The sequence below is a fragment of the Polypterus senegalus genome, chromosome 9 (genome assembly GCF_016835505.1).
Source record: "Polypterus senegalus isolate Bchr_013 chromosome 9, ASM1683550v1, whole genome shotgun sequence".
NCBI lineage: Eukaryota > Metazoa > Chordata > Cladistia > Polypteriformes > Polypteridae > Polypterus > Polypterus senegalus.
In genome coordinates this window covers 175,389,356-175,403,894 of record NC_053162.1, presented here as the reverse complement: position 1 = coordinate 175,403,894, position 14,539 = coordinate 175,389,356, and positions in this window count along the sequence as shown.

The window sequence follows — 14,539 nt, the reverse complement described above, 5'->3', positions numbered from 1 at the left end:
GTGGATTAGCAGATAATTTGGAATCTGTTATATCATCACAGAAGGACTTGGACAGCAGACAGGTTGGGCAGATTTGTGGACGATGAAATTTAATGTCAGTAAACGTAAAGAATTACACACAGGAAGTAAAAATGTGAGATTTGAATACACAATGGGCGGTCAGAAAATCGAGAGTCCACCTTATGAGAAGGATTTAGGAGTCATAGTGGACTCTAAGCTATCAACTTCCCATCAGTGTTCAGAAGCCATTAAGAAGGCTAACAGACTGTCAGGTTATATAGCGCCTTGATGTGTGGAGTACAAGTCACAGGAGGTTCTGCTCAGCTTTATAACACACTGGTGAGGCCTCATCTGGAGTCCTGGGGGTAGTTTGGGTCTCCAGGGTACAAAAAGGACATAACAGCACTAGAGAAGGTCCAGAGAAGAGCGACAAGGCTGATTCAGGGGCTACAGGGGATGAATTAGGAGGAAAGATTAGAAGAGCTGAGCCTTTACAAGAGATGAAGAGAAGACCTGACTGAAGTGTTTAAAATGATGAAGGGAATGAGTCCAGTGGGTCGAGACAGTGACTTTAAAATGAGTTCATCAAGAACACAAGGACAGCATTGGAAACTTGTGAAGGGTAAATTTCGCAAAACATTAGGAAGTTTTTCTTTACACAAAGAACGATAGACACTTGGAATAAGCGACCAAGTAGTGTGGTAGACAGTAAGACGTTAGGGACTTTGAAAACTCAACTTGATGTTTTTTTGGAAGAAATAAGTGGACAGGACTGGCAAGCTTTGTTGGGCTGAATGGCCAGTTCTCGTCTGGAGTGTTCTAGTGTTCTAAGTGAGAGCTTTCAATAAATATTTAGCCATCCAGCCTCACAATAAAGTAAAGCGAGGACCACTGCTGGCTCTACATAAGCAATCGTGCAAAAGTAAACGTCAAAATGAATGCGTTTTACACACTCAGCGGCCACTTTATTAGGTACACCTGCTCGTTAACACAAATATCTAATCAGCCAATCACAAGGCAGCAACTCAATGCATTTCGGCCTGTAGACCTTGTGAAGACCACCTGCTGAAGTTCACACCGAGGATCACAATGGTGAAGAAAGGGGACTGAAGGGACTTTGAACGTGTCATGGTTGTTGGTGCCAGACGGACTGCTCTGAGTATTTCACAAACTGCTGATCTGCTGGGATTTTCACACACAGCCATCTGTAGGGTTTACAGAGAATGATCCGGAAAAAAGGGAAAATATCAGTGAGCTCTGCCTAGACATTCAGGACACCTAGCTGTAGCAGTGTATGCTCCCAACCTGACCTGACCTGAGCGGCGGTTCTCTGGACGAAAATGTCTTGTTGATGCCAGCGGTCAGAGGTGAAGGGCCAGACTGGTTTGAGGTGACAGAAAGGCAACAGTAACTTCAATAAGCACTCGTTACAACTGAGGTGTGCAGAAGAGCATCTCTGACCACACAACACGTCAATCCCTGAAGCAGGTGGGCTACAGCAACAGGAGACCACAGCGGGTGACCCTCCTGTCAGCTAAGAACAGGCAATTGAGGCCACAATTCACACGGGCTCAGCAAAATTGGACAAGAGAAGATTGGTCTGGTCTGATGAGTCTCAACATTCAGATGGTGGCCTCAGAATTTGGCGCCAACAACATGAGAGCAGGGATCCATCCTGCCTTGTATCAACAGTTCAAGCTGCTGCTGGTGCTGGTGGTGTGATGGTGTGGTTGATATTTTCTTGGCACACTTTGGTCCCCTAAGTACCAACTGAGCATCGTTTAAATGTCACAGCCTACCTCAGTACTGCTGCTGTCCATGTCCATCCCTTTATGACCACAGTGTCCCCATCTTCTGATGGCTCCTTCCAGCAGGATAACACGCCATGTCACAAAGCTCTGATCATCTCAAACTGGTTTCTTGAACGTGACAATGAGTTCACTGGACTCAAATAGCCTCCATGGTCACCAGATCTCAATCCAGTAGAGCACCTTTAGGATGTGGTGGAATGGGAGATTCACATCATGGATGTGCAGCCGACAAATCTGCAGCAACTACTGTACGTGATGCCATCAATGTCAATATGGACCAAACTCCCAAGGAATGTTTCCAGCGCCTTGTTGAGTCAACACCACAAAGAATTGCAACAGTTCTGAAATTAAAAGGGGGGGCCCGACTGGGTACTAGCAAGCTGTACCCAACAAAGTGGCCGGTGGGTGTATGATGAAGAGAAGAGCCGGCTTTGAGAAGGACGACTGGGTGCCAGTCAGCTCACCAGAGACGGGCAGAGTGAAGCTTTGTGAAGCACCGAGACTCTCGACACCACCGCTCGTCCATCCATTTTCTAAACTCACTCAAAGGATATGTCTGGTATTTTTCAAGTCAAAATTATTCCTTCTCGTTCGCGGTGTATAGTGTGTTCATTTAGCACGTGAAACCGGATGCTAAGTTAAAGCATTAACATTAATCAAATGGAATGTCCGTCCGTCCGTCCCTCTCTCTGTACGATTCTATACTCTTTGACAAATCTGCACCAAATTTAGTATAGGACCATACAGGCTCTCTAGATGGATTACTTTGGAGCCCAAAATTCTGGCCCTGGGGGTCCCAGTGTCTTTTTTTCCCCTGTCTACTACAATTTGCACACCAGTGCCACCTGCTGGCTCAGTGCAAGTGAGACATCTGAACAGACTGAAGCCAAACTAGCAGACAAAATGACCAGAGCTTGATGTGACTTCCCCGGTCAATGGTGCCTGCTTCTTCTGTCTCCTGTAATATTAAAATGCGTCTGGTGGGCTTTTGCAGGGAAGTGTTGGGTGAGGCCTGATCAGAGTGGAAGTGCAGTGCAACACAAAGAACAATCAAAGGGTTGTTATTTTAACTCCCGCTTTCTCAGCTTTTCTTCATAAATTAAGCACCACGAACTGCCCACCTTAAACTATGAGGACCAGTCAGACATGACAGCATTCGTAGTTACAACCCAGCAAGGAGTTACAGCAATTCTGGAATCCATCAGACCTAAAAAGAACAAACTCTCCACTCACGAGAGCAGAGACATTGATAGAGAGGCAGAGTGGGTGACAGATGGGACAGCCAGCAATGACAGCAGGGTCGCCATAAAACACAAAACACATAAACCTTTGCTTCCTTACCTTAATCCGTTCAACAAACATACCTGGGCAGCCACAACTGCGACACCAGTGCTATGTTTCAGCCAGGGGTTCAAATTCTTCTCTTATGTCAGTTTTGTTCATTTGATTCTTTTATGTTAACTAGGGGACTCTGCCCCCTGCTCACTTCGCTAGCCAACCCCCAGGTGGGCACTAAGCACTAGCCACTTCACAGATCTGCCGCTCGCGGATGTGCAATTTAAAAAGATTTGTTATTTTCATGGGAATTGTAACATATGCATAATAGAACTAACTATTTTACATTACAGCGAGTAATTAACCTTATTAAAAAATAATAAAACGTAATAAATCGAAAGAAAATGATGTTTCATATTGCGTTTGAGGTATTCGTTGTGTTATACGTTTTGTTCTGTTTAGCTTTGAAATGAACCCGCAAATACTTTTTAAACTTTATAGAGTCAATACACAAGTGTTTGCAGACTTCTACAAATGGAGACCCCTCTGCCCAAGCAAGTTAGTGGTGACATTCTAACTAGTATGCTTTGTGGTGCAAGTCCACGCCAACTCTTCTCTGTCATTTTCTATCCATGGAGGAGGAGGAAGGCAGGCTGTCACAGTTTCCATTCAAAGGTCATGAAGGAACAAAGACCAAGCTGAACCAGAACAGAAGGGAGACGGCCACCTGGTGCCAAGCATCTACCAATAATGTAACAGTATTTCTGTCACATTTAAATTTTAAATTCAATATTTTGGGCACATGAGCCATACCATCGTACATGATGAATAAATCTGTAAACATTTCTCTTGCCAGTTCTGGCACTCCATCTCATTGCTTGAGGTTATAAATATATAAAAGACTAGGGGGCTTTGCCCCCTGCTTGCTTCGCTCGCCAACCCCCAGGCGGGCACTAAGCACTAGCCACTTCATGGATCTGCCACTCGCGTATGGGGATGCGGATGTGCAATTTAAACAGATTGTTATTTTCATGGGAATTGTTACATATGCATAACAGAACTAACTATTTTACATTACAGAGAGTAATTAACCATATTAAAAAATAGTAAAACGGAATAAAATGAAAGAAAATGATGTTTCATGTTACGTTATACGTTTTCGTTCTGTTTGGCTTTGAAATTAACACATAAATACTTTTTAAACGTACACTTTTACTGTAAAACTTCAGTAAAAACAATATTTGGAATTAACTTTTTGTTAATATCACATTGAATTTTGATTCCGTGTTTGGACTTTCATCGTGACAACGCAACGTTTAACTGCCCGTGAGTGAATTTCGTTTCTTTCTCTCTAATAAATAAAACGACTTTTTCGAATGTTTGTCTCTGTGATTTGTTAATTGTCATAGCAAAAGCTGTTCTAACGGGAAACTGTAAACGTTTTAATACAAATAGCATATCAAGATCTCCTTTGGTGTCTCATGTTATCCCCTGAAGATGTACTTCATGACCTTTCTTGTCGCCTTGTTCGACCAATTTTGAATACAACTAATCATGTCCTACTGCACAGCCCGTCACTCAGACAGAAATTACGCACTAACATTACGATACGTCCTTCTATACACTGCAACGTATAACTGCCGGTGAGTGAATATCGTTTCTTTATCTCTAATAAATAAAACGACTTTCTCGAATGATTTGTTAATTGTCATAGCAAAAGCTATTCTAACGGAAAACTGTAAACGTTTTAATACGAATGGCATATCAAGATCTCCTTTGGTGCCTCAGGTTATCCCCTGAAGATGTACTTCATTACCTTTCTTGTCGCCTTGTTCGACCAATTTTGAATACAACTAATCTCGTCCTACTGCACAGCCCATCACTCAGACATAAATTACTCAATAACATTACGATACGTCCTTCTTTCAACAGTAATTCGGCCGGTGGAAGACCAGACGGTGTTAATGTTTGTAGATGTAAATATTCTTCATGATATTGTAAGTTGATGTTTTCATCTTCCGCACTATCACCACCAACTGTTCCAGCACAGTCTATTGATAACACATTTAACCAATTTTGTCGTTTAACTGATCGACATTTCTGGCATTAATTCATTTGACTTCATCGTTTCTCGGTGCTTGGACTGCCCGTGTACTCATTTCTTCTGTTGATACTCCTTTGGGATGAAATTCTTCAATAAGATTTGGATATAATACGTCTTCTTTAATTGGGAACTTAAAGTGAGGAAAATGTATAAGAGCAGAGAGTGCAGGAACTGTGTCTGTCAAAAGCATTCACACGATTGAGAGGCGAGAGGACCGCGGGCGAGGGCCGTTAACCAGAAATGGCTGAGAGGAGGGCGGGACTTGAGAAAATCTCTTGCCAATAGCCTCGTCTAAAGATTTTCTTTTATAATAGAGAGACCATTTAACATAGGAGGGCTATGGCAGGGATTTTGGGACCGTTTTGGTCAGGTCTATATAATGAAGGAGACGACAGGGTCAGCCTACCACAGCAGAACACCCTCATACAGGAACAGCACGACAAACACACGTCCGAGAAACAACAGCCAAAGCCTCCATGCTTGTTGAAGAGTCAGCAGCGACAACAAAAGCAGCATCCATTTATAGTCAACAACTCAGCCTGGCAGTTTGCTAAAAGATTTTCTTTTATATTAAAGAGATATTGTTGGTCATTTTGTTTCTATGTGTCGAGGTATCTTCTGTAATGTTCCATGTGATTTGTGGGGGGTCTCACTAGAGGCGGGGACTCCTGCCCATCACCATCATGGGGCTGCCCACATCCCTATAAAGGCTGAGGAAAGCCCACAGTCCCTTGCGGTTCATTGTCTGCAATGACACTGGCTAGCTCTCGCGTGTTTGTTGCTCCTTTTTCGATTGCTGATTTTCTAGATTTTTGACCCCTCTGCTCCGTCTTCTGACCACTCTTGGGATTTGTTTGCCTTTGGATTTCCTTGTTGTTTCCTGTAACTCCTTCTGCCTTTGTGCTCCTCAGGGATTTTTGTTTGTGCCACAGAGCATTTCTTAAAATAACAAATCTTTTTATTTGTAAAGTTTTCTTTTTTTGTGCCTGGACAGGGGTTTCATGGTTTTCCCCTCTCTTTGTGGGCATTGTCAGTCATTTTTCAGGAAGCGCAGAGTCGTGATTCAAAGTTTGAATCAATAAGGGTCACATTGCGATGGGTCGCTGGGGGGAGTTAAAGCAGACGCCACTGCTCCACTGTGACCTGCGTCTGTCTGCGCTTCTCCCATAGGATGACATTCGATGACATGGCGATTCTTCATGGAGGAGCAACAGGGTGACCGTTGTGGCAAATCAGGGTCACAAAGAAACAAAAAAGACAAAACAAAAAGTTTAAGGACCACTCGGTCTACTTCATGACACCCAATGTGGTTTTGTTAGCGTTGCGACAATAAATTGTTGTACTGGTTTCTTTAATATATCAGAAGGGTGAGTTGCAGTGGTGCCTTTGGGGGGGCTTACAGAGCTTTCCGTCCCTGATCTCTGAGAGCCTCTCACAACCCTTCTAATGGATTTAGTCCCCCAGTCCCTGATCTCTGAGAGTCCAGCCCCCTAATTCCTCCCATTCTGTCTTCTGAATTACATGGACAACTGCACAAAAAGTCAAGGGGGTTTGGGGAGGAGGGGGGTTTAGTGGGTCCAATGAGCCCACCTCACCACCACCATTCAACGACTGTGCAAAAACCACCCACTTTCTCATCGAACAAGTAATGACATTATCAGAGAGGGAGGGGCCCCTTAATAAGAGCCAAAGCTAGCGACACCCCTGGTGAGTTGCAGTGACATCATGGTGGGGGGGGGTGTTGGGGGGGTGAGTGGGGACTTTCAGATCCTGATCTTTAAGAGCCCAGGCCTACATCCAACCATGGATGGGGACCCCCATTTGTCAACTGTGCAAACAGCTTTCTCATCTAACACATATGTTGAAGTAAAGGCATCATCAGAGCGGGGGGCAAATCCCCCCCCAATAAGAACTGAAGCTAGCGACATCCCTGGTTTGTTGCAGTGACGTAACTTTATTAATGCAAAATAAACTGCTCAAAAAAATGAAATGCACACTTTGAAAACCCATCAGATCTCAATGGGGAAAAAAAGTCCTGCTGTCTGTCTCTACGGATAAGGACTGACGTGGTGATGTGTTAGGAATGAAATCCTTAAAAACAAGGCTATTAAAATGAAGGAAAAAAAAGTTAATCAGCAGTGAAAACTGGTGACTGATTAGGAAAGGGTTAGAATGAAAAGCTGTAGCCACTGTGGCCCTCCAGGCCCGGAGTTTGACACCCCTGCTCTAAGATGGGCAAGTAAGGTGGCCTCACTGGTGCCCCCATCCAGGGTTGTCGCCTGCCTTGCATCTAAATGTGCCAGGACAGACTCCACCCTGAACTGCATTAGAAGGGTGTGACAATGTCACACACTTTGGGTTATTGCGGACACAGAATGGTATTCATTTGGAAACAGAATGACTCTGTGGAGAGCAAAATAAAAAATAATTAGTCAGGAAAAAGTACCCACCATGGATGCATCCAGAGGAAGAGGAGTATGAGCTCATCTCAATCAAGAAGCCACTAAGGAGACAGACACTGGCCTTGAGCGCCCTCTGGTGCTGTAAATTGGTTTTGGTCCCTTCATAGCTTATTGGTTCCCTCTAGTGGCAGGAAACGTGCAATGAACAAGTTTATAACTGCAGAAAAAAGTATGAACCCTTGGAATGGGCTGATTACTTCATTAATTGGTCATAAAATGTATTCTGATCTTCATCTGGGTCACAAATATAGGCAAACACAATCTGCTTACACTAATGTCACACAAACAATTCTAATCTTTCAAGTCTTTATTGAATAAACAAATCCAACAACCATTTACAGTGTCCTGTGGAAGAGATAAAAGAACCCTTGGGTTCAGTAATAACTGGCCAGACCTGCACAACGTTCACGACCCTCCTTCATTACAGAATTGCCTGAGCTCAACCACAGTCTTGGGATGTCTGGTGTGAACAGCTCTCTCACCGTCTGGACTCTTTTCTTTTTTTTAAGCAAGTAGATTTACTTTGATGATGATGGCCATTGTCCTTCTGCATCACCCAACTTCTACTGAACTTCACCAGGTGGACAATCACCCTAACCTTATCCTGTAGGAAACCTTGATACACTTGGGAGTTCAGTTACCCCTCAATGATGGCAAGAGGTCCATACCCCAATTCATCAAACTCCCAACCCCCCTTCACTGTTGGCACGAGGTGTTCATGTTGGTATACGGCGGCCACACTTACTGCTGTTTACTCTCCCTGAACAACTCAATTGTAGGCTCCTTAGTCCACAAAATGTGTTCACACCAGCATTGTGGAGTGGCAAACTTTAGGTGTGCAGTGATATTGTCCTGCCATGGACACCAACACCAGGCCTGCTCAATGTTTGGCGTGTGGAGTGATGTTCACCTGCTCCAATACTTCCTTCACGCCGTTAGCTCTTTGCTCTCAGATTATTTATAACTTCATCTGTACCTTTGGAGTCCTCGTGGCAGGACACCCACTTCTAATACTAAATTATCCAACTGTGGATGGAGGAATAATAAAATGTAATAATAAAATTATAAAAATTAACAATAAAAATATAAAAAAAATAATAATAAAAAACAATAACATTTAATAATATAATTTTGAAGCCCTTGATGCAAATCAACAATTCCTGATCAGCAATCTCTCAATATCTCTCTTTTTTTTTGTTGCATGGCATGCTTCACAACAGCAGATTTAGTCTTTTTTTATTGGTCAAAGTAGCTCTAAACCACGCCCCCAATCTTGTCCCATTGGTTGGTCTGCAGGTTTGTGAACTCCTGAAGTCATCGGCACAGGGCTTTACAGACTTTTACCAACCTGCACCAGTCAGTTGTGACCAATAAGTACAAGAACAACACAAGAATCTGTGGCTTAGCAGTTAAAATGGAGTGCGTTCTGTCGTATTGGAACTTAGATGAAGATCAGACCAGATTTTAAATTTGTATATAAATGCAATTATTTTCAAAGAGTTCACTTACTTTGTCTTGCCACTGTAGTCCTTGATAGATAGACAGATAGGAAAGGCACTATATAAATGATAGATAGATAGATAGATAGATAGATAGATAGATAGATAGATAGATAGATAGATAGATAGATATGTGAAAGGTGCGATCGATAGATAGATAGATAGATAGATAGATAGATAGATAGATAGATATGTGAAAGGCACTATATAATAGATAGATAGATAGATAGATAGATAGATAGATAGATAGATAGATAGATATGTGAAAGGCACTATATAATAGATAGATAAATGGATAGATAGATAGATAGATAGATAGATAGATAGATAGATAGATATGTGAAAGGCACTATATAACTGAAAGATAGACAGATAGATACATAGGTAGATAGATGAAAGGTGCGATAGATAGATAGATAGATAGGTGAAAGGCGCTGTATAATAGATAGATAGATCAATCAGATTTTATTTGTCCACACTCACGCGCATGTACATTAGTGTGTTGAACTTGCACCCGTGTCTAGTCCCACAGCCCAGTCCATGCTCAATGCACACAGACATTCCTCTCCCTTCCCCGATGACAGGCACAGCATGCAGAGTTCCATCATTCCCTCCCTTTTCAATTCTGAAAACTCCAGTTTAGCATCCCCGAGAGATGCAGTCAATGATGGCAGCTTCAGGCCTAACCCTTTGTGATTCCTTCCATGAATGTCATTTTACTTGAATTTGCAGCACTTTTTTTCTTCAAAGACTGCCATCGAGAGTGTCACAGTGGTCACCGCTGCTGCGTCACGTATCTGGGATTCCCGGTTTGAACCTCGCACCTTGTCGTCGTCCTCGTGGAGTTTGCACATTTTCTGCATATCGCAGTGGTGTTTCTGAGTATTCCAGTGTTTTGTGGATCCCCCACAGATGCTCGTGTTTGATGTGTTGGCTGATGGCATGTTTTCCCATCCAGGATTGGCTCCTGCCTTGCACCTTTGATGTCAGGATAAGCTCAGACTACTTGTAACATAAGAGATGGGTGGACCTATTTTTTTTTTTTAATAATATATAGCAGGTGTACTTGGAGCTGACCAGAGTGGGGGCACCAACTAAATCTGAAAACAAAATGGAGCCTGTGGTGCTCGATGTATGTATGGTGATTTTGTATAAAATTTTGTAGAGATGGGTCCAACAGTGTGGACTGGCATGCCACACTCATGCAGGGGTAATTGGCTGACTACATTGTGGAATGACACACAGCCGATGGTCTTCCCCTGCAGTTAGTCCAGAAGGCCACGGCCAGAATCCTAACTACAGGGTGGTCCACGGAACAGCAGCCCGCCTCAGCAAGTGGATTGCTTTAATTCACGTTACCCACAAGTTACAACAGATACTGAAAGTGGTCCCCGTTCGCGTCTATGCACCTTTGGGCCCGTTGGCCGATTCTGCTTGCAGCTCTTCACCTGTGATGCTGCGGATTTTGTTTGTGACGTTTTCCTTGCATTCATCCAGAGTACGCGGATTGTTGGCGTACGCTTTCTGCTTTAAATTTCTCCACAGGTAAAAATCTCATGAGGACAAGTCTGGGGAACGTGGTGGCCTTAAACCCCTGGCTCACAGTTCGCTCCTCTGTAAACAGATCATGAACCCGTGCCCGTGAGTTGAGTGAGGTGTCACATGTTGCCCCATCTTGTTGGAAAAAGCAGTACATTTTTTCTTCTGGTGTTAGTTGGTTGTAAAATTTTTCAAAGATGTCCAGGTAAACCACGGTATTCACAGTTGATTCAAAGAAAATTGGGCCCACTATTCGTGTTCCCGACACCGAACAGCAAACGCCAATTTTCTGATCGTGAAGTGGCTACGGCCTCCTCCAAAGAGTGTGGCACCGGTATTGGATGCGGGCTACTTTTCCGTGGCCCACCCTGTCGAAAAAGAAAATCTGAGCCCGTCACACCAGTTTTAGCGTCGTTACATCGATTACCTGTGCCTTTTAGAACTGAATTGAAAATACTGCTAACCTACTATATAATAAAACACTAAGGCCCACCGTGCAATGCGATCGGTCAGTTTGGTGACACGACGACAGAGGAAGTGCGAGTGTGAGACGCACAAGGGGCATATGAGAGAGTCGCCTTCAGAGACGGCAAGTAGAGAAGGGAACAAGAGGTGAGAAAGGCGCCTCAGAAATAAGGACAGAGTGCGAGAAGCAGACATTACGGGACTGGGCTTGAGAGAGGGGGCGTCAGTGAAGAGACGTTAGTAAAGACACAAGAGGCACGCTGAGTGTTCCTCAAAGAATTAAAGTATAAAACCAAACAGGAGTGGAGAAAGGCACCTCAAAAATAAGGACAGAGTCCGAGAAGGCAGCTTTATGAAAATGTGCTCAGGATAAGAAACTCTGGTGAGGGGACGCTCACACTCACACACACCACGGATACAGAGGAAAAGTGCCGAAGGTATACTGTTTGTATGGCATCAGATAGCAGGTACAGTATTTTAGGATTATTCTATTGCCCGTCTTCAACAGCTACACTGGCTAGTGGTATACAAAGCTTTAAATAATTTTGCTCCTTCCTACCTTTTGGTGAGCCTGCCTCCCTACACTTGTAGCCATAACCTTAGATTGTGTAATGGTGGTCTGCTTATTATTCCAAGAGCCGAGCATAAAACAAGTAGAGAGTGCTGGTATGCGCCAAAAATCGGGAATATTTTCCCAATAGAGATACAGCAGGCCACCACTGTGGACCATTTTAAAAAACTCCTAAAGCCTTTTGGCCTTCTCTTAACTACAATTTAATAAATTAGATATGCATAGGTGCCCTCTTAAGGTGCACTCACCCCAGGCCTGTTTGTGCCACGCTGTGCCCAAGTGCGATTGCCCCCCCCCTCCCCCAACCCACGAGGCCTGCACTCACACTGCTCTTCATATTCTGGGCCCGGGCACACTTTCGTCATGACCACACAACTTCGTGTAAAGCTAAAACAAGATCTGAACATGGAGCGACAGCACGCATGTCAAAATGATTTTCCGTATTTTGTGCTTGTTGTGGAGTCGTGTAGGGCCGGATGGCGCTCTGCCCTCTAACACATGTATTGTGTGCAGCACAACGTTTTGCTGTTAATCGTGCTGCATGTCCGAGAAGATGTCAGTGGTGACAAATGACGTTAAGGGAGGAATTTGCAGCTTTTCTTGCCAACTACAATTCATGTTCATCTGTAAGGTGAGAATAAAAAACTGTTTTTAACTCAAAAGATATTGAATGAGTTTCGAATTGCACTGTCAGACTTGTCACAGCATTGACATCATGTCTGTTTTCCGTGCTCAGGCACTATTAGCGATCACACTGTTCCCGAATGCTACGGAACCGTGCCCGGGCACACCGCGACTGGCCTGGCATGGAGTGATCACACTAGTCAAACGAACTAGACTTTGCGGGGGATACGTGTGGACAAACATGCTCGGGCACAGAATGAACTGCCAGTGTGAGTACACCCAGAGGACCCCTGGGATGCACTCTGGACCCCTGGGAGCTCATAGCGAAGGAAAGAATTAAAACAAAACTGAAGGCCATTATGAACAATGCTGCACATCCTCTCTGTGACACACTGAGGACTTTCAGCCAACAAATCATTCAGCAGAAGTGTGTCAAGAAACATTACTGGGGCCTTTGGGGGGGGGCTCCATTATAGTAGCAGCAATACACCTCTGTAGCGCCTCACTCTGACTGGGCCTCAACGTTCTTGCTTTATAGTCATTCTGGTGTGTGTTCAGACCAAAGTGTGTGTGTGTGTGTTTACTTATTTATTTACCTATCTACCTTTTTATGCATTTATTTATTTAAGAGCTTCTGTCAAAAGCCAAATTTCTCCCTGGGGACAAATAAAGTTCCATCTATCTATCTATCATATAGTGCCTTTCATATCTATCTATCAGTTATATAGTGCCTTTCACATCTGTCTATCTGTTATATAGTGCCTTTCACATCTATCTATTAGTTATGTAGTGCCTTTCACATCTATCTGTTATATAGTGCCTTTCACATCTACCTATCTATCTATCATATTGTGCCCTTCACTCTATCTATCTATTCCATCTATTGATTGACTGGTTTTATTTGTCCTGCAAAATATCTTTTTATAGTGCTTTTCACTCTATCTGTTATATAGTGCCTTTAATATCTATCTACCAGTTAAATAGTGTCATTTACATCTATCTATCTATCTATCTATCTATCTGTTATATAGTGCCTTTCACATCTATCTATCTATCTATCTATCTATCCATCAATCCATCCATCCATCTATCTATCATATTGTGCCCTTCACTCTGACTGGTTTTATTTGTCCTGCACAATATCTATTATATAGTGCCTTTCACTCAATCTATTTGTCTATCTATCTATCTATCAAGCTCAAATCTTCAAGTGAACCCCCAAACCATGGGCTCTTTAAACTTGTATATTTATATTAATACACTGGACGCTCCAAGGGGACTACAGCAGCTACCACACTCACTTCAGAAAGGCTCATCCACCTGAAGCTAAGCATCTCCTGGCCCGGCCAGTAACTTGGATTGGAGACCACCTAGATTAAGTTGCGGCTGGAAGAGATGTTGGTGAGGCCAGCAGGGGACTCCCATCCTGTGTTCTGATTGTGAACCCCAATGCAGCAGTGCAGTGCCAGGGACACTATGTCGTAACAATGGCGCCGTCCTTGGGATGAGACCTAAAACCGAGGTCCTGACTCTCTGTGGTCATTACTGATCCCTTGTAAAGAGCAGGTGGTATCCCGATGTCCTGGCTAAACTGCCCATCACGGCCCCATCCATTCTGGCCCCCTAATCATCCCCCATCTCTTATTGGCTGGCTTTCTCTCTCTTTCCCCTTCACCAGATAACAGCTAATGTGTGGTGAGCTTACTGGCACAAAAATGGCTGCCATTGCACCATGCTGGGTGGGGGCTACAAACGAGTGGTGGCTGAAGTGGCTCCCCGCTCACTATGTAAAAGTGCACTGAGTAGCGAGAAAAGTGCTATATAAAGAATTATTATACCTCATAATAATATGCATAATGCAGCAAGACAAGGAGGCGTGTGTCTGTGTGACATGCAGTGCAGGCTGAGGGGACAAAGCAGCTGAGAGATGTGTTTGGTTATCCATCATTTTCTTTGGTATCACCTCTGAAGTGCAAAAGCTAGCATCGCTATCGAAAGTGAAGACTTTAGTACCGACTCAACAGCCACATAAGAACACATGAATGGGAGATTTGTGAAAATTTGGAAGCAACGGGCTCAGAGGTGTGGATTTTATGCCACACGGACACATTCAGCTTTATCTATAAGATTGGCGAGAGTGGCGTTTGCATGTTCTCCCTGTGCTTCTGTGCCCTTTTTCTCCATGTGCA